The sequence below is a fragment of the Arachis ipaensis genome, chromosome B3 (assembly GCF_059453495.1).
Source record: "Arachis ipaensis isolate K30076 ecotype BB chromosome B3, ASM5945349v1, whole genome shotgun sequence".
NCBI classification, from domain to species: domain Eukaryota; kingdom Viridiplantae; phylum Streptophyta; class Magnoliopsida; order Fabales; family Fabaceae; genus Arachis; species Arachis ipaensis.
In genome coordinates this window covers 66,120,844-66,142,858 of record NC_142438.1, presented here as the reverse complement: position 1 = coordinate 66,142,858, position 22,015 = coordinate 66,120,844, and the positions used below count along the sequence as shown (strand labels likewise).

Sequence of the window (22,015 nt, the reverse complement as noted above, 5' to 3'; positions counted from 1 at the left end):
GTCCTTTGGTTCCTCAGAGGGAAGCTCCTTATTGATCACTGGACATCCCAGGAGGTCTTCCTCCTTGGGATTCACGTTCTCCACTCCCCTTGTAGGTTCGGCCATGGTGCTTATGTCAATGGCCTTGCACTCTCCTTTTTGATTCTCTTCTGTATTGCTTGGGAGAGTACTAGGAGGGATTTCAGTGATCCTTTTACTCAGCTGGCCTACTTGTGCTTCCAAATTTCTAATAGAAGACCTTGTTTCATTCATGAAGCTCACAGTGGCCTTGGATAGATCAGAGACTAGATTTGCTAAATTAGAAGCATTTTGTTCAGAGTTCTCTGTTTGTTGCTGAGTGGATGATGGAAAAGGTTTATTATTGTTAAACCTGTTTCTTCCACCATTATTAAAGCCTTGTTGAGGCTTTTGATCCTTCCATGAGAAATTTGGATGATTTCTCCATGATGAGTTATAGGTGTTTCCATAAGGTTCACCGAAGTAATTCACCTCTGCTATTGCAGGGTTCTCAGGATCATAAGCTTCTTCTTCATAAGAAGCCTCTTGAGTACTGTTGGATGCAGCTTGCATTCCATTCAGATTCTGAGAGATCATATTGACTTGCTGAGTCAATATTTTGTTCTGAGCCAATATGGCATTCAGAGTATCAACTTCAAGAACTCCCTTCTTCATAGGCGTCCCATTACTCACAGGATTCCTTTCAGAAGTGTACATGAACTGGTTATTAGCAACCATGTCAATGTGTTCTTGAGCTTCTGCAGGTGTTTTCTTTAGGTGAATGGATCCACCTGCAGAAGTGTCCAGTGACATCTTTGATAGCTCAGATAAACCATCATAGAATATATCCAGGATGGTCCATTCTGAAAGCATGTCAGAAGGACACTTTTTGGTCAACTGTTTGTATCTTTCCCAAGCTTCATAGAGGGATTCACCTTCTTTCTGTATGAAGGTTTGAACATCAGCTTTAAGCTTGCTCAGCTTTTGAGGAGGAAAGTACTTGGCTAAGAAAGCCGTGACCAGCTTATCCCAAGAGTTCAGGCTGTCTTTGGGTTGAGAATCCAACCATAATCTAGCTCTGTCTCTTACAGCAAAAGGGAAAAGCATGAGCCTGTAGACTTCAGGATCTACTCCATTAGTCTTAACAGTATCACATATCTGCAAGAATTCAGTTAAGAACTGAAAAGGATCTTCAGATGAAAGTCCATGAAACTTGCAGTTCTACTGTATCAGAGAAACTAATTGAGGTTTCAGCTCAAGTTGTTTGCTCCAATGGCAGGAATGGAGATGCTTCTTCCATGTAAATTGGAATTAGGTGCAGTAAAGTCACCAAGCATCTTCCTTACATTATTAGTATTTTCGGCTGCCATCTCCTCTTCCTGTTCAAAAATTTCTGAAAGGTTATCTCTGGATTGTTTTAATTTAGCTTCTCTTAATTTTCTCTTCAGAGTCCTTTCAGGTTCTGGATCTGCTTCAACAAGAATATTCTTGTCCTTGCTCCTGCTCATATGACAAAGAAGAGGGCACAGAAATAATAATAATAATAATATGGATCCTTTATACCATAGTATAGGGATCCCTGTGTGAGTAGAAAAAGAGGGGGAGACAAAGAATGTAATATAATGGAAGAAACACAACTGTGAGGAGGGTTGAGATGTTAGTAAATGAATAAATAAATAGAATAAGATGGGAGAGGGAGAATTTTCGAAAATTATTTTTGAAAAAGAGTTAGTGATTTTCGAAAATGGTTTTTGAAAAATGTTAGTATTTTTTCGAAAATTTTTAAAATCAAAAAATAAAAAATAAGAATAATTAGTTAATTAAAAAAACTTTTGAAAAAGAGGGGATATATTTTCGAGAATTAGAGAGAGAGAGTTAGTTAGGTAGTTTTGAAAAAGTTAAGAAACAAACAAAAAGTTAGTTAGTTAGTTGAAACAAATTTTGAAAAGATAAGAAGTTAGGAAGTTAGAAAAGATATTTTGAAAAAGATAAGATGAGAAGATATTTTTGAAAAGATATGATAGAAATTAGTTTTTGAAAAAAGATTTGATTTTTAAAATCACAATTAATGACTTGATTCATAAGAAATCACAAGATATGATTCTAGAACTCAAAGTTTGAATCTTTCTTAACAAGCAAGTAACAAACTTGAAATTTTTGAATCAAAACATTAATTGTTATTGTTATTTTCGAAAATTTGGTATAAAAATAAGAAAAAGATTTTTGCAAAATATTTTTTTGAATTTTCGAAAATAACTAAGAATTTTGAAAAAGATTTGATTTTTGAAAAAGATTTTGAAAAAGATAAGATTTTCAAATTGAAAATTTGATTTGACTCATAAGAAACAACTTGATTTTAAAAAATTTTGAAAAAGTCAACTCAAATTTTCGAATTTGATGAGAGAGAAAAAGGGAAAGATATATTTTTTATTTTTGAAATTTTTATGATGAGAAAGAAAAACACTAAAAAAGATGCAATGCATGAAATTTTTAGATCAAAACATGTGATGCATGCAAGAATGCTATGAATGTCAAGATGAACACCAAGAACACTTTGAAGATCATGATGAACATCAAGAACACATTTTTGAAAAAAAATTTAATGCAAAGAAAACATGCAAGACACCAAACTTAGAATTCTTTAATGCTTAGACACTAAGAATTCAAGAATGCATATGAAAAACACCATACAACACAAAACAAAACATCATCAAGATCAAACAAGAAGACTTACCAAGAACAACTTGAAGATCATGAAGAACACTATGAATGCATGAAATTTTCGAAAAATGCAAGATGCACATGCAATTGACACCAAACTTATAACATGACTCAAGACTCAAACAAGAAACAGAAAAATATTTTTGATTTTTATGATTTTCTTATTTTTTTTTGGATTTTTTCGAAAAATTAATTGAAAAAGAAAAATAAGGATTCCAAAATTTTTAATATGAATTCCAGGAATCTTGCCATATTAGTCTAAAGCTTCAGTCCAGGAATTAGACATGGCTCACTAGCCAGCCAAGCTTTCAAAGAAAGCTCCAGTCCAAAACACTAGACATGGCCAATGGCCAGCCAAGCTTCAACAGATACCTCTCATGCATACAACAGCAAATTTTATTGGCAACAACTAGCTTGCTCTTGTGATGATGATTAGGAAGCCTCAGTCCAAAAGAATTTAGACATGGCTTTACAGCCAGCCAGGCTTCATATGCTTCATGAAACACTAGAATTCATTCTTAAAAATTTTGAAGCCATAGAATAATTTATTTTTATTATTAAATATTTTTTTTTTTCGAAAACAGATGAGAAAGTTTTGAAAGATTTTTGAAAAATTTTTGAAAAGAAAACGAAAAGAAAGTTACCTAATCTGAGCAACAAGATGAACCGTCAGTTGTCCAAACTCGAACAATCCCCGGCAACGGCGCCAAAAACTTGGTGCATGAAATTGTGATGTCCAGGCTCAAACAATCCCTGGCAACGTGAGCAACTTGGTACGCGCAATCGCGATTACACTTTGATTATGTAAAATTCATGGCTCTTTCTTTCCCTGGCAATGGCGCCAAGAACATGGTGCCAATACCATGGTTCACAACTTCGATACAACTAACCAGCAAGTGCACTGGGTCGTCCAAGTAATACCTTACGTGAGTAAGGGTCGAATCCCACGGAGATTGTTGGTATGAAGCAAGCTATGGTCACCTTGCAAATCTCAGTTAGGCAGATATAAATTGATAATGGTGTTTTCGAATAATAAATAATAGAATAGGGATAGAGGTACTTATGTAAATCATTGGTAGGAATTTCAGATAAGCGAATGGAGATGCTTTTCGTTCCTCTGAACCTCTGCTTTCCTGCTATCTTCATCCAATCAGTCTTACTCCTTTCCATGGCTGGCTTTATGCAAGGGCATCACCGTTGTCAGTGGCTACATCCCTCCTCTCAGTGAAAAATATGCTCACATGCTCTGTCACAGCACGGCTAATCATCTGTCGGTTCTCGATCATGCAGGAATAGGATTCACCCTCCTTTTGCGTCTGTCACTAACGCCCAACAATCGTGAGTTTGAAGCTCATCACAGTCATTCAATCATTGAATCCTACTCGGAATACCACAGACAAGGTTTAGACTTTCCGGATTCTCTTGAATGCCGCCATCATTCTAGCGTACGCCACGAAGATTCTAATTAAGAGATCTAAGAGATATTCATTCTAGCTTATTTCATGTAGAACGGAAGTGTTTGTCAGGCACGTGTTCATAGGGGAGAATGGTGATGAGCGTCACACATAATCATCACCTTCATCACGTTCTTGGGTGCGAATGGATATCTTAGAAGCGAAATAAGATGAATTGAATAGAAAACAGAAGTACTTTGCATTAATCTTTGAGGAACAGCAGAGCTCCACACCTTAATCTATGGAGTGTAGAAACTCTACCGTATGAAAATACATAAGTGAAGGTCCAGGCATGGCCGAGATGGCCAGCCCCCAAAAGATGATCACAGGATCATAAGATAATCCAAAGATCCAAAGATGGTCAAAAAGACGTCTAATACAATAGTGAAAGGTCCTATTTATAATAAACTAGCTACTAGGGTTTACAAAAGTAAGTAATTGATGCATAAATCCACTTCCGGGGCCCACTTGGTGTGTGTTTGGGCTGAGCTTGAGTGTTGCACGTGTAGAGGTCTTTCTTGGAGTTGAACGCCAGCTTTTGTGCCAGTTTGGGCGTTCAACTCTGGTTTTGGCTCCTTTTTTGGCGCTGGACGCCAGATTTGGGCAGAAAGCTGGCGTTGAACGCCAGTTTACGTCGTCTATTCTTGGCCAAAGTATGGACTATTATATATTTCTGGAGAGCCCTGGATGTCTACTTTCCAATGCAATTGGAAGCGCGCCATTTTGAGTTCTGTAGCTCCAGAAAATCCACTTTGAGTGCAGGGAGGTCAGAATCCAACAGCATCAGCAGTCCTTCTTCAACCTCTGAATCTGATTTCTGCTCAAGTCCCTCAATTTCAGCCAGAAAATACCTGAAATTACAGAAAAACACACAAAATCATAGTAAAGTCCAGAAATGTGAATTTAACATAAAAACTAATAAAAACATCCCTAAAAGTAACTAGATCCTACTAAAAACATACTAAAAACAATGTCAAAAAGCGTATAAATTATCCGCTCATCACAACACCAAACTTAAATTGTTGCTTGTCCCCAAGCAAGAAAACGCCAGTAAAAGTGTATTTTGGGCGTTCAACGCCCAAAATGGGCATCCACTGGGCGTTGAACGCTAGTAATGGTAGCAATCTGGGTGTTCAACGCCAGAAATGGGCACCCACTGGGTGTTGAACGCCAGTAATGGCAGCAATTGGGCGTTGAACGCCCAGGAGAGCAGCATTTAGGCGCTGAACGCCCAAAACAGGCAGTGTTTGGGCGTTCAAACGCCAGGAAGACAGGGAGGAGCCAAATTCATTTTTTTTTCCACACGTTTTTCCATTCTAATTTCAAATTTTATGTTTCAATGCATGATTTTACATAAACATGTCAAGAACCCTGATTTCTAAATTCCATAATTTCTAAAAACCCTACCACAAAAAATTATCAAATGTAATTTAATCCATAAGCACCAGGCATCTTTGCAAATTCAATCCAACTCTTTTCAAAATTTATTTTTTTACAAATCTATCTTTTTCAACTCATCAATATCTTTTTCAAAACCTCCACTTTATCTTTTTCAAAAATTAAATCTATCTTTCTCAAAAATCTTTCATATCCTCTCAATTTTAAACTATATCCTCTCTTATCATATCTTCTATCTTATCTTTTCCAAATAAATATTTTTATCATATCTTTATCTTTTTTTTTCGAAAACCCACCCTCCCCCCCTTATAAATTTGAGTTCGGCCTCCCTCCTCTCCCATCAACAATTGCACCTAGCTCTCCTTCTATCCCTCTCCTTTCTTTTCTTTTGCTTGAGGACAAGCAAACCTCTAAGTTTGGTGTGTTTATCCGCGATCACTAAGATCATGGCCCCCAAAGAAAAACAACCCACTCCAAGAGGCAAGAAAGAGAGCGTTCCAAAACCACTTTAGAATCAAGGGAAGTTCTTATCTAAAGAACATTCGGACCATTATAACAAAATAATGGGTCTGAGATCAGTGATCCCGGAAGTTAGATTCGATCTGGAAGAAGATGAATACCCGGAGATCCAGGAGCAAATTTGAATCAGGAGCTGGGAAGTCCTAGCTAATCCTGAAATGAAAGTGGGAAGGAACATGGTCCAGGAGTTCTATGCTAATATGTGGCAAACTGACAAGCAGAAACTATCTGGGACTGCTCTCTATGACTATCGGACCGTGGTCAGAGGAAAGATTGTTCATACCCACCCTGACAGGATCAGGGAGATCTTAAAGCTACCTCAGCTGAAGGATGATCCAGACTCCTTCAACAGGAGGATGATGAGAGCAGACAAGGTCCTGGATAAGATTCTAGAGGACATATGTATCCCTGGAGCCAGGTGGACTACCAACACAAAGGGTGTCCCAAATCAACTCAAGAGAGAGGATCTCAAACCAGTCGCCAGAGGATGGCTAGACTTCATTGGGCATTCTCTGTTGCCTACTAGCAACCGTTCTGAAGTCACAGTTAAAAGAGCAGTGATAATCCATTGCATCATGATGGGAAAGGAAGTGGAGGTTCATCAGCTGATTTCAGCTGAACTCTACAAAATTGCTAACAAAACTTCTAAAGAGGCCAGGTTGGCTTATCCAAGCGTGATTTCTCTGCTCTGCAAGGACGTTGGAGTAAGGATGGGAATAACCGAGTATATCTCAGTTGAGAAGCCAATCACCAAAGCATCAATGGAAAAACAACAAGCACAGGATGATCCCATCAAGAAGAGAGCACAGGAATTCCTCCCAGAGATCCCTCAATCTGAATACTGGGAGTATCTTGAGATGTCTGTCACCAAGATACGGGAAGCTATGGAGCAAATAATAAAAGAACAGAAGGAACACAGTCAAATGCTGACCTATATGTTTAAAGAACAAGAGGAGCAAGGGCGTGACTTAAGGGAATTGAAGCGCCAAAAGTCTTCTCTTGCAGGACCAAGCACCCCAAGGATCAGAGGAACCCCCGTTCCCCCAGAATAAAGGTTGTTAATTTCCAATTTCTGCCTTAACTCTGTGACAGTGTCCTTATAGAAGTTTACCTTAGGAGTCATATAGTAGTAATTAGTATCTATTTTGATTTTATCTCCAATTAAGCTATAGTTTATTTTTCTCATCATCAGCAAATATGAATAAAGTAGTAGATCTTTTGAATAAGAGGCAATAAAATTTCGAGTTTTAATAAGAGAAATTCTAATTAGTTAAATGTGGTGGCAATGCTTTCTGTCTTCTGAATGAATGCTTGAACAGTGCATATGTCTTTTGAATTTATTGTTTAAGACTGTTAAATATGTTGGCTCTTGAAAGAATGATGAACATGAGACATGTTATTGATAATCTGAAAAATCATAAACATGATTCTTCAAGCAAGAAAAAGCAGCAAAGAACAAAGCTTGTATTCAAAAAAAAAAAGCCAATAACCCTTAAAACCAAAAGGCAAGGGCAAATAAAAAGGATCCCAAGGCTTTGAGCATCAGTGGATAGGAGGGCCTAAAGGAATAAAATCCTGGTCTAAGCGGCTAAACCAAGCTGTCCCTAACCATGTGCTTGTGGCGTGAAGGTGTCAAGTGAAAACTTGAGACTGAGCGGTTAAAGTCAAGGTCCAAGGCAAAAAGGAGAGTGTGCTTAAGAACTCTGGACACCTCTAATTGGGGACTTTAGCAAAGCTGAGTCACAATCTAAAAGGTTCACCCAATTATGTGTCTATGGCATTTATGTATCCGGTGGTAGTACTGGAAAACAAAGTGCTTAGGGCCACGGCCAAGACTCATAAAATAGCTGTGTTCAAGAATCATCACACTGAAATAGGAGAATCAATAACACTATCTGAATTCTAAGTTCCTATAGATGCCAATCACTCTGAGCTTCAATGGATAAAGTGAGATGCCAAAACTGTTCAGAAGCAAAAAGCTACTAGCCCCACTCATCTAATTAGAATCTGAGCTTCACTCAAAAACTCTGAGATATTATTGCTTCTCAACCTATTAGTCTTCTATTTTATTTGTCTAGTTGCTTGAGGACAAGCAACAGTTTAAGTTTGGTGTTGTGATGAGCGGATATTTTATACGCTTTTTGGGGTTAATTTCATGTAGTTTTGAGTATGTTCTAGTTAGTTTTTAGTCTATTTTCATTAGTTTTTAGGAAAAATTCATATTTCTAGACTTTACTATGAGTTGTGTGTTTTTCTGTAATTTCAGGTATTTTTCTGGCTGAAATTGAAGGAGCTGAGCAAAAATCTGATTCAGGCTGAAAAAGGACTGCTGATGCTGTTGGATTCTGACCTCGCTGCACTCAAAGTGGATTTTCTAGAGCTACAGAACTCGAAATGGAATGATTCTAATTGCGTTGGAAAGTAGACATCCAGGGATTTCCGGCAATATATAATAGTCCATACTTTGCACAAGGATAGACGACGTAAACTGGCATTCAACGCCAGTTCTCTGCCCAATTCTGGCGTCCAGCGCTAGAAAAGGATCAAAAGCTGGAGTTGAACGCCCAAACTGGCACAAAAACTGGCGTTCAACTCCACAAATGGCCTCTGCACGTGAATTGCTTAAATCTCAGCCCCAGCACACACCAAGTGGGCCCCAGAAGTGGATCTCTGCATCATCCATCATAGTTTACTCATTTTTTGTAAACCTAGGCTACTAGTTTAGTATTTAAACAACTTTTAGAGACTTGTTTTGCATCTCATGACATTTTAGATCTGAACTTTGTACTCTTTGACGGCATGAGTCTCTAAACTCCATTGTTGGGGGTGAGGAGCTCTGCTGTGTCTCGATGAATTAAAGCAAGTATTTCTGTTTTCTATTCAAACACGCTTGTTCCTATCTAAGATGTTCATTTGCGCTTAATTGTGATGAAGGTGATGATCCGTGACACTCATCACCTTCCTCAAACTATGAACGTGTGCCTGACAACCACCTCCGTTCTATATCCGATTGAATGAGTATCTCTTAGATCTCTTAATCAGAATCTTCGTGGTATAAGCTAGAACTGATGGCGGCATTCATGAGAATCCGAAAAGTCTAAACCTTGTCTGTGGTATTCCAAGTAGGATTCAATGATTGAGTGACTGTGACAAACCTCAAACTCACGAATGCTGGGTGTAGTGACAGACGCAAAGGGATAGCAGATCCTATTCTGGCATGATTGAGAACCTGCAAATGATTAGCCGTGCGGTGACAGCGCATTGGGAATCTTTTCACTGGAAGGATGGATGGTAGCCATTGACAACGGTGATCCACCTACACACAGCTTGCCATAGGGGGACGTGCGTGCGTGAATCAGAAGACAGAGGAAAGCAGAGATTCAGAAGACAAAGCATCTCCAAAACTTCAACATATTCTCCATTCCTGCATAACAAGTAACCTTTAATTTATGCTCTCTTGGTTATTCGCAATTCAACTGATAAACATAATTGACTTCCTGACTAAGATTTACAAGATAACCATAGATTGCTTCAAACCAACAATCTCTGTGGGATTCGACCCTTACTCACGTGAGGTATTACTTGGACGACCCAGTGCACTTGCTGGTTAGTGGTACGAGTTGTGAAAAGTGTGATTCACAATTTGTGCACCAATTATCCTAGTTAGACGATTCAGATTTGGATGATGAGCAGCAGGAATTGTAAATTTACAGAAAAGTAAAGAAAGCAATAAAGTGCAGAAAAATAAAATGGCACAAGAAGTAAATGTAAGAACTAAAAATAAAATGAACATTGGGATCAAGAGATATTGCAATCCTCCGGATCATGTTCATTCTCATCTATTCCTCAATCAATGCACTCATTGATCTCCTTGGCAATCTTAAGTGATTGAATTACAATTTCTTGTAATTCAATCTCTCAAATCTTGATCAATAGCCAATTCCTTGGTCAATTGCTCATGAGAAGAGATGAAGTATGGTCACTGATTATACCACATGCATTTCCCAAATCAAGTGTTGAGAGGATTATAGTCACATATCCATCCAAACCCAATTTGGTCCAGCATGAGAAAGTATTTCTAGCTTGATCTCTTCATTCCTCTTCCAAGGTTCAGAAGAGATCCAAGTATGAATAGTTTCTTTTCCAAGATAACTACCCAATTGGATGAAGACCGAAAGCTTTCAGGTAAAATCAAGAGAAAAGAAAGAAGAAGAAGAATAAGAACTACAATTGATCCATTGAATCACAATAGAGCTCTCTAACCCAATGTAAAGAGTTAGTTGATCATTGCTCTACAAAATACAAAATAGAAAAGAAAGAAAGTGCAGAAAAGTAAAGATGAAGATAAAAACTGAAATTGAAAATTTAACATTCATAAATGAAAATTACAACTAAAAGAAAAACTACTACTAAGAAAAGAAAAGACGAGAAAAGGAAGAAGAGTGGTTAAGGGGAGGGGTCCGAAGACCCACTCCCCTTGGAGTGTGCCAATTCACAGAAGTTTGAATTGGTCTTCACTATCTCCCCCTTCCTTCAATTTCCAGAATTCCAGAATGACTTGAATGTAAAAACTAAGGCCTTTATATAGACTCTCCTAAATTACAAAATGAAATTAAAAGCAAATTACACTTAAATGAAAATTCCTATTCTAGATGCTTCTTGTGGCCTTGGTTGACAATTGTGGGCTTGCTTGCTTAAGCTTTGAAGTGGACTTGAGAGAGAAGTGAGTTAAGTTTAGGTCCAGGTGCTAAAGTTAGCCACACTAACGCTACAAGTGTGGCGTTAGTGCTAAAGTTATTGTGGCTAACGTTGCACTTGCTGCCCAGTTGGTGTTTTTGGGGCTTAAAAGATGCCTCTTGTTTGTACCCTAATTTCATGCCCACTATAGAGTATTATATATCGTTGGAAAGCTCTGAATGTCCGCTTTCTAACGCAACTGGAATCACCTCAATTGGACCTCTGTAGCTCAAGTTATGCTCCTTTGAAGTGGACATGGTCGCTGGCATATATGCCAACGTTACTGGAAATGTTGATTGCCAATAATGCTAGCGATTTCCCATTTCTGAAGCTCAAACTTAGTGTCCAGACCATACTATTATATATCGTTGGAAAGCTCTGGATGTCTACTTTCCAATGCTTTTGGAAGCGCATCATTTGGAGCTCTACAACTCGAGTTATACTTCTTGGAAGGTGAAGAGGTCAGTTGACCTAAATACAGGCTGATGCCATGTTCATCATTGCACTTTCGGGGCAGGTTTTCTCCCTTAAATTTAGTGTCAACCATGTAGTGCCATATATTATTGGAAAGCTCTGGAATCCTACTTTCCAATGCCACTGGAATCACCTCATTTGGAGCTTTGTGGCTCAAGTTATGCGTGTTTGAAGAAGGCATGGTCAGGCTGCCAGGTGGGACTTTTGCCCACGTTAACTACCATGTTAACTAGTTAACGTGGCTTATTGGGGGCTTGTGAGTTCACTCCAACGTTAGTGAGAATGTTTGGTGTCACTAACGTTTTCGATCACCACCTTTCTCCACGTTAGCTTCCATGTTAACTATGTTAACGTGGGAGTTAACGTGGCTTTGTTGTAACTTGGGCCAACGTTAGTGACAATGTCGAATGTCACTAACGTTGGCTTTCCCCCTTTCTTCTTAACGTTAGAGGCCACGTTAACTAAGTTAACGTGGCAACTAACGTGCCCACTTATGAGCTTGGTCCAATGTTAGTGATAATGTTAAGTGTCACTAACGTTGGCTCCATTTCCTTTCTTCAAAGTTGATGCCACTAACTTTTCTCACTAACGTGGCTCTTCTTTTCTTCTTTTGGCCTGAAATCAATCAAACAAAGTGCATCAAAGTCTTGCTCTTAATCATGGATCATGCATCATCCAATTTATCGTATAATTCATGCAGAATCCTGATGAAATCACGTAAAATGCACAATGTATACTTGAATCAAGATGTAAGTGAATATCTACCCAAAACTAACTTATTTCCTAAGAAAATGCATGAAACTACCTTAAAAACAGTAAAGAAAAGGTCAGTGAAACTGGCCAAGATGCCCTGGCATCACATGTGCCTCCAAATTTCTAATGGAGGACCTTGTTTCATTCATGAAACTTAGTGTGGTCTTGGATAGATCAGAGACTATAGTTGCCAGGTCAGAATGGCTCTATTCAGAATTCTCTGTCTGTTGCTGAGAAGATGATGGAAAAGGCTTGCTATTGCTAAACCTATTTCTTCCACCATTATTATTGAAGCCTTGTTGAGACTTCTGTTGGTCCTTCCATGAGAAATTTGGGTGATTTCTCCATGAAGGATTATAGGTGTTTTCATAGGGATCCCCCATGTAATTCGCTTCTGCCATTGCAGGGTTGTCAAGATCATAAGTTTCTTCTTCAGAAGATGCTTCTTTAGTACTATTGGATGCAGCTTGCAATCCATTCAGACTTTGAGAAATCATATTGACTTGCTGAGTCAATATTTTGTTCTAAGCTAATATGGCATTCAGAGTATCAATTTCAAGAACTCTCTTCTTCTGAGGCGTCCCATTGTTCACAGGATTCCTCTTAGAGGTGTACATGAACTGGTTATTTGCATCCATTTCAATGAGTTTCTGAGCTTCTGCAGGGGTTTTTAGATGAAGAGATCCTCTTGCAAAATGGTCTAATGACATCTTTGACAACTCAAATAGACCATCATAGAATATACATATGATGGTCCATTCTGAAAGCATGTTAGAAGGACACCTTTTGATGAGTTGCTTATATCTTTCCCAAGCCTCATAGAGGGACTCTCCTTCCTTCTGTCTGAAGGTTTGGATTTCCACTCTAAGCTTGCTCATCTTTTGAGGTGGAAAGAATTTGGCCAGGAAAGCACTGACCAGCTTATCCCAAGAGTTCAGGCTTTCCTTAGGTTGTGAATCCAGCCATGTTCTAGCTCTGTCTCTTACAGCAAAAGGGAAAGGCATAAGCCTGTAGACCTTGGGATCAACTCCATTGGTCTTGACAGTGTCACAGATTTGCAAGAATTCAGCTAAAAACTAATGAGGATCTTCCATTGGAAGTCTGTGAAACATGCAATTCTGTTGCATTAGAGAAACTAATTGAGGCTTAAGCTTAAAGTTGTTTGCTCCAATTGCAAGAATTGAGATGCTTCTTCCATAGAAGTTGGAAGAGGGTGCAATAAAGTCACCAAGCATCTTCCTTGCATCTCCACCATTGTTATTAGGTTTGGCCATGTCTCATTCTTTTTTGAAAATTTCTGTCAGGTCCTCTCCAGAGGGTTGTGCTTTAGCTTCTCTTAGTTTCCTCTTAAGAGTCCTTTCAGGTTCAGGATTAGCTTCAATAAGAATGTCTTTGTCCTTGTTCCTGCTCATCTAAAAAAGAAGAGAACAGAAAAGAAGAAGAATCCTCTATGTCACAGTATAGAGATTCCTTTATGTGAGTAGAAGAAAAGAAGAATAGAAGAAAGAAAAAAAGAAAAAAAATTCGAACACAGAGGAGAAGAGGGGTTCAAATTATGAGTAGAAGAGGAGTGTTAGTAGATTAAATAAATAAATAGAAAGAGATGAGAGAGGGAGAAGAATTCGAAAAAATAATTAAAAAGAAAGGAAAAATATTTTTTTTATTTAAAAATATTAATTAGAATTCAAAAATTAAGAAGGAAAATAAAATTAAATTGAAATTCAAAACAATTAGTTAATGAAAAGAAATTTTTGAAAAAGAGGTTAGTGATTTTCGAAAATAAGAGAGAAAAAAGTAGTCAGGTGGTTTTGAAAAAGATAAGAAATAGTAAAACAAACAAAAAGTCAAGTAGTTAATTGAAGAAGATTTGAAAATCAATTTTGAAAAGATAAGAAGTTAGAAAAGATTTTGAAATTGATTTTGAAAAAGATATGATTGAGAATCATTTTGAAAAAGATTTGAAAAAGAAATTTAAAAAGATTTGATTTTGAAATTAAAGTCAATTACTTGACTAACAAGAGACTAAAAGATATGATTCTAGAATTTAAAGATTGAACCTTTCTTAATAGGCAAGTAACAAACTTAAAATCTTTGAATCAATCACATTAATTGTTAGTAAACTTTTTGAAAATATGGAATAAAATTAAGAAAAAGATTTTTAAAATCAATTTTAGAAAGTTTCAAAAATATGAAAGGAGAATGAAAAAGATTTGATTTTTGCAAAAGATTTGAAAAGATAGGATTTTTAAATTAAAAATTTGACTTGACTCATAAGAAACAACTAAATTTTTAAAAATTTTTGAATAAGTCAACTCAAATATTCAAAATTTATGAGAAGAATGAGGGTAAGATATTTTTTTTATTTTTGAATTTTTTATGAGGAGAGAGAAAAACACAAAAATGTCACAAGACATAAAAATTATGTCAAGATGAACACCAAGAACACTTTTGAAAATTTTTAAGAAAAGACACACATGCAAGACACCAAGCTTAGAAATTTTCAATGTTTAGACACTAACAAATTGAAAATGAATATGAAAAACAAGAAAAAACACAAAACATAAAAATTCAAGGATCAAACAAAGAAAATCATCTAGAACAACTTGAAGATTATGAAGGACACATGCATGAATTTTCAAAAATTTTTAGGAAATTAAAAAGATACAATTGACACCAAACTTACAATTTGACACTAGACTCAAACAAGAAACACAAAATTATTTTTGATTTTATGATTTAAAAAAAAATTTGTAATTTTTCGAAAATTATTTGGAAAAAGAAAAATATGGATTTCAAAATTTTTAATGAGAATTCCAGGAATCATGCAATGTTAGTCTAAAGCTCCAGTCCAGGAATTAGACATGGCTTACTAGCCAGCCAAGCTTTCAGTGAATGCTCCGGTCCAAAACACTAAACATGGCCAATGGCCAGCCAAGCTTTAGCAGATCATTACATTCAACAGCAAGATTGATAGAAATCAACAAGCTCTTATGATGATAAGTTGAAATCTCGGTCCAAAAGATTAGACATGGCTTCACAGCCAGCCAGACTTCAACAATTCATTATGAAACTCTACAATTCATTCTTAAGAATTCTGAAGACATAGAATAATTTATTTTTTTCAAAATTTTTTTTTGAAAATTTTTCGAAAATAAAAAGCTAAAAAAATAAAATAAAATTACCTAATCTGAGCAACAAGATGAACCGTCAGTTGTCCAAACTCGAACAATCCCCGGCAACGGCACCAAAAACTTGGTGCACGAAATTACAATTCCACTTTTGCAATTTCGTACAACTAACCAGCAAGAGCACTGGGTCGTCCAAGTAATACCTTACGTGAGTAAGGGTCGATCCCACGGAGATTGTCAACTTGAAGCAAGCTATGGTCATCTTGTAAATCTCAGTCAGGTGGATTAAAATGGTTATGGGGTTTTGATAATTGAAATATAATTAAAATAGAAAATAAGATAGAAATACTTATGAAATTCATTGGTAGGATTTCAGATAAGCGTATGGAGATGCTTGTTGCTTCTGAACCTCTGCTTTCCTATTGCCTTCATCCAATCATGCGTTACCTCCTTCCATGGCAAGCTGTATGATCCTCTAGGATGAAAACAAATCCATCTGCACTGTCACCGCAGGGCTAATCATCTGTCGGTTCCCGCTAGCGTCGGAATAAGACCATTGTCTTTTTGCACACTGTCACTTGTGCCCCACATTCGCAGGTTTGAAGCTCGTCACAGTCATCCCTTCCCAGATCCTACTCGGAATACCACAGACAAGGTTTAGACTTTCTGAATCCCAGATCCTACTCGGAATACCACAGACAAGGTTTAGACTTTCCAAACCCCAGGAATGGCTGCCAATGGTTCTAGCCTATACCACGAAGACTCTAATCTCACGGAATGGAAAGCTCTGTTGTCAGGAGAGGCAACCATGCTTCGTGGACCAGGAGGCCAAGAGATACACACTCAAGCTATTGCAGATAGAACGGAAGTGGTTGTCAGGCACGCGTTCATAAGTGAGAATAATGATGAGTGTCACGGGTCATCACATTCATCAGGTTGAAGTGCGAGTGAATATCTTAGAGAAGAAGTAGGCGTGAATTAGATAGAAAAATAATAGTACTTGTATTAATTCATGAAGAACAGCAGAGCTCCACACCTTAATCTATGGGATGTAGAAACTCCACCGTAGAAAATACATAAGTGATGAAGGTCCAGTTACGGCCAAATGGCCAGCCCCCAAAACGTGATCAAGAGATCAAAAGATGATCAAAAGATAGTCTCAAAAATGATCTAAAGATGTAAATACAATAGTAAAAAGTCCTATTTATACTAAACTAGTTACTAGGGTTTACAGAGATAAGTAAATGATGTAGAAATCCACTTTCGGGGCCCACTTAGTGTGTGCTTGGGCTGAGCATTGAGCTTTACATGTGTAGAGACTTCTCTTGGAGTTAAACGCTAGGTTGCAGTCTATTTCTGGCATTTAACTCTGGTTTGTAACCTGTTTCTGGCATTTAACTTCAGAATAGGGCAGGAAGTTGGCGTTTGAACGCCGGTTTGCGTCGTCAAAACTTGGGCAAAGTATAGACTATTATATATTTCTGGAAAGCCCTGGTTGTCTACTTTCCAACGCAATTGAGAGCGCACCAATTGGGTTTCTGTTGCTCTAGAAAATCCACCTCGAGTACAAGGAGGTCAGAATCCAATAGCATCTGCAGTCCTTTTTCAGCCTCTGAATCATATTTTTGCTCAGGTCCCTCAATTTTAGCCAAAAAATACCTGAAATCACAGAAAAATACACAAACTCATAGTAAAGTCTAGATATGTGATTTTTGAATAAAAACTAATAAAAATATACTAAAAACTAATTAAAACATACTGAAAACTACCTAAAAATAATGCCAAAAAGCGTATAAATTATCCGCTCATCAGAAGTACATGAATTTTGAAATATATCTTGAAAATAACCTAATTATTTTGATGTGGTGGCAATAATTTTTTTTTTATGAATGAATGCTTGAACAGTGCATATTTTTTATATTGTTGTTTATGAATGTTAAAATTGTTGGCTCTTGAAAGAATAATGAAAAAAGAGAAATGTTATTGATAATCTGAAAAATCATAAAATTGATTCTTGAAGCAAGAAAAAGCAGTGAAAATCTTGCAAATAAAAAAAAGGAAAGATAAAGTAAAAAAAGCAAGCAGAAAAAGCCAATAACCCTTTAAACCAAAAGGCAAGGGTAAAAAAGATCCAAGGCTTTGAGCATTAATGGATAGGAGGGCTCAAAGAAATAAAATCCTGGCCTAAGCGGCTAAACCAAGCTGTCCCTAACCATGTGCTTGTGGCGTGAAGGTGTCAAGTGAAAAGCTTGAGACTGAGCGGTTAAAGTCGTGGTCCAAAGCAAAAAGAGTGTGCTTAAGAGCTCTGGACACCTCTAATTGGGGACTTTAGCAAAGCTGAGTCACAATCTGAAAAAGTTCACCCAGTTATATGTCTGTGGCATTTATGTATCTCGTGGTAATACTGGAAAACAAAATGCTTAGGGTCACGGCCAAGACTCATAAAGTAGCTGTGTTCAAGAATCAACATATTGAACAAGGAGAATCAATAACACTATCTGAATTCTGAGTTCCTATAGATGCCAATCATTCTGAACTTCAAAGGATAAAGTGAGATGCCAAAACTGTTCAGAAGAAAAAAGCCACTAGCCCCGCTCATCTAATTGGAAATGACCTTCATTGATATTTGGAGTTTATTGTATATTCTCTTCTTTTTATCCTATTTGATTTTCAGTTGCTTGGGGACAAGCAACAATTTAAGTTTGTTATTGTGATGAGCGGATAATTTATACGCTTTTTGGCATTGTTTTTAGGTAGTTTTTAGTATGTTTTAGTTAGTTTTTATTATATTTTTATTATTTTTTAAATAAAAATCACATTTCTGGACTTTACTATGAGTTTGTGTGTTTTTCTGTGATTTCAGGTATTTTCTGGCTGAAATTGAGAGACCTAAGCAAAAATCTGATTCAGAGGCTGAAAAAGGATTGCAGATGCTGTTGGATTCTGACCTCCCTTCTCTCACTTATGTATTTTCTACGGTGGAGTTTCTAAGGTGTGGAACTCTGCTGTTCTTCATGAATTAATGCAAGTACTACTATTTTTCCTTCAATTTCGCGCCTACTTCTTCTCCAAGATATACTCTTGTACTTAATTCAGTTAAGTCAGAATGAAGGGGTGACCCATGACAATCACCCACTATCTTCGTTACTCGCTTAGCCAAGATCCGTGTACCTGACAACCACAAGCGCTCTACATGATGTTCAACGTAGTCATTGGACGACAGTCGGAGTATATTCTCTTGGATATCTAATACACAGACCGAGTCCGTGAGATTAGTATCTTCGTGGTATAGGCTAGAACCATTGGCAGCATTCCTGGGATCTGGAAAGTCTAAACCTTGTCTGTGGTATTCCGAGTAGGATCTGGGAAGGGATGATTGTAAAGAGCTTCAAACCTGCGAATGTTGGGTGAAGTGACAGTGTGCAAAAGGATCATTGGATCCTATTCCGACGCTAGCGAAAACTGACAGATGATTAGCCATGCGGTAGCTGTACCTGGTATTTTTCATCCGAGACGAGAAATCCGACAATTGATTAGCTGTGTAGAAACTATAGAGGACCATTTTCACTTAGAGGATCCTACAGCTTGCCATGGAAGGGAGCACGCATGGTTGGAAGAAGGCAATAGGAAAGTAGAGGTTCACAAGCAACAAAGCATCTCCATACGCTTATCTGAAACTCCCATCAATGAATTACATAAGTAACTTTATTTTATTTTATGTTTTATTTATATTTTAATTATTAAAATCTCATAACCACTTGAATCCGCCTGACTGAGATTTATAAGGATGACCATAGCTTGCTTCAAGCCGACAATCTTCGTGGGATTGACCCTTAATCACGTAAGGTATTACTTGGACGACCCAGTGCACTTGCTGGTTAGTTGCATCGGAGTTGTGAAAAGTGTGAATCACAATTTCGTGCACCAAATGCGCACAAGACGCTGCCGCGTCCATCCCTATTTTCACCATCCGCGCGGATGCGCACGGTGCGCGCACGCGCGGATTCAAACTAATTAACCCCAAAGGACGCGAGAACACCCTCACTCGTACCTCACCCACCCCCTCCCAACGTTCTCTCTTCCTCGCCTCCCTCAACCCTCCAAGCTGCCTCCGACCACCGCATCAGCCGCGACCACCACGTCGCTGCCGCCTCTCCTCTCCGTCTTCATCTTGCTCTTCCTCTCTCGCTTGTCCCTTCACCTTCGCCTCTCATTCTCCCTTCTTTCACCATCTTATCCCTCCGCCCTGCTTTAGCCACCACCGGCGAACCCCCCCGCCGCGAGTTCTCTGCGCCACCACCTTCCCAGACGGTTCCCCTCCACCCATTTCCTTTCTCTAGTGCCACTCTATTTCTGCCCTGCACCTCTGCTCCCAGGTTCCATAGCCTGCGCCACTTCTCTGTTTTCTTTGCTGCATTTTATTAATTTTGTTAATTAGTTCTAGCTAGTTAATTGGATAATTTTGCATGTTAGGTTAGATAGAAATAATTATGGTTAGGTAGTTAGGTTGTGGTTAGAGGATTCTAGGCTTGATAATTACTCCGTTTGTGTTTATTTGTTTGGATGTTACATGCTGAGTGATGCGTGGTATGCTCTATTTTGTATGTTTTGTTCCACTGCTGCCTTACTTAATTGATGCTGTCCGAGCCATGTGCATTCTTTGATTGCTTACCTGCTGATATGTGAACTCATATGACTGAATTTTTGCTGCTATTTGCTATCCAGGAACGTCCAAATTACTACCAGAATGCTGCCTAATTTTCTAGAAATTGCTTTGCTTTTAAACATGTCACCTATAATTGAACTTGTTGGCTTTGGAATTGAATATTCACCCAGTTACACCAAGTTCAATTCTTAGGTGCCGTTGGGTCGGTTTTTTCGTACTTCATATATCCCCCGTGACTTGCTTTGAACCATTCCATGCTTACACTTTCCAAGATAATCAAATGTCTTTAACTTGTGCTTCACGCATCATTTGATTTAACTTGCAATTTTGTTGAATATGGTTCATAGTTTTGCAATAATTGGTCATTTCAACTTGTGTAACTCCTTCTCACTCTAATTGCTTTTTACCTTGTCTAGTTACATAAAATGCACTTTCGTTTTGTCAACACCAATTATTGCATTACCAATGACCGCAGCTTTGATTGATGACTTGCTTTCAACTAATTGCTTCTTTTGTAATTTCATATTTCATCATCAATGACTGCTTCCTCCTCATGTTTGTGAGCATGCTTGTTCTCTTTGCTTTTTTAACCTCTCTTGAATTGAGACAATGCCCATCATACCCCTAACCTTTCAACTTCTAACGTGTTTTACCTTACTAACTTTTCTTTTGGTTTAAGCTAACATAGTGACCATTTTTTTGGGTATGATGCTCATTGTACTTCATAAACAAGCATGATGTGTTTAATGTTGGAATTCTTGGTTTGTGATTTTTTCTCCTTCTTTGGCTTGTGGTTACTTGCATTCCAAGTTTTCATTCTCTTAACTCACTTCATGAATGTATAATTCCATGCTTGCTCCATCTCTACTTGGCTAAGTGCTTATATGTCATATTTGCTTTCAGGATGGCCGACAGAGGGAAGGAAAAGGCCACTACCTCAAGGAAGAGGAAGAAATCTCAGGCCACCACCCTCTCTCCTTATGCCAACTATGCAAGGAATCCACTGAATAAAGTGGATAAGCAAAATCAATTGTTATCGCCCATCGACATATACATGTTTCCCAACCTCTACTGTGAGCTCCATTTTCCCACCTATCGGAAGACAAACCTGAATATTGAGAAGAAATTGGCCCTACCTGACGACTTGAAGGAACCCATTGAGGCCCATATTCAGGGATTACGCATAGGGTTTATTGATAGGGACTTGGAATGGATTAACACCTCATGGGTCAAGGAGTTTTATTGTAACTTCTTTCGGGAGACTCTGGATTCAGTGCATCTACGGGGTGGGCAGATCTCGATCATTGAGGCAGCTATTGAGGGTGTTTTGCACTGTCCACCTCGGACTGGTGATGCATGTGCATACCAGCAGGCAGAGACTGCAATTAATACGATGACTTTTGACTACGAGGCACTGAAGAGTGTTATTGCCACACCGGACGCCCCTTGGGTGATGAATTCTAGCAACACAAGGCCCAAGGGGATGTTATTCACCTATCTGTCTAGGGAGGCCCGGACTTGGCAGCAGATATTCGCCCACTATGTCCTGCCCACTACATACTTCTCTGAGATTCCGATAGATATGCTTCTCCTGATTGGCTGTGTCATGAAGGGGAAGGAGGTATATTTCTCCCGGATGATCAGGAGAGGCATGTGGCGAGCACACATCCGCGGCCTTCTACCATTTCCTACAATGGTCACTAGGATAATTGAGCTAGCTGGCGCCCCATGGAGGGATGATAATGAGATTCCACCACCCCCAGATGAGGACGAGAAAGAGGTTACTATTCCGTGGGGTACGTGGGTGCATGAGAAGCCCCATTCCAGGCGCCACTCTTGAGCTAAAGTAGTAGTCGAGGCAGCTAGACCTCCATCTTCCACAGCAGCAGCAGGACCATCTCCTTCTTCTCCACTAGCAGCAGTACCCCTACCACCACCGGCACCCGAGCCGACGTACCTACTAGTACAGCATCTGTTTCGCTTCATGGAGCGTAGCGAGCGTCGTATCATGCGACGTCTCGACCGCATAGACAAGGTGTTTGTATCCCAGGGCATTGAGCTACCCCCTCTCCCCGACTCTTACGCTTTTGACGAGGTAGATCATGAGGAGGAGCCCGGGGCAGCACATGAGGCCGAGCACGCAGAGGAGCTTGTTGAGGAGCCGGTTC

General features: G+C 38.5%; 1 non-coding gene across 1 annotated transcript; it reads left to right on the top strand.

Annotated features, from left to right (window-relative positions):
• Window positions 1–864: 864 nt before the first annotated feature.
• LOC148570961 (small nucleolar RNA R71) lies at window positions 865–972 on the top strand. Its single transcript, XR_015908327.1, has one exon. It is a non-coding gene; the product is annotated as a small nucleolar RNA R71 (small nucleolar RNA).
• Window positions 973–22,015: the final 21,043 nt, after the last annotated feature.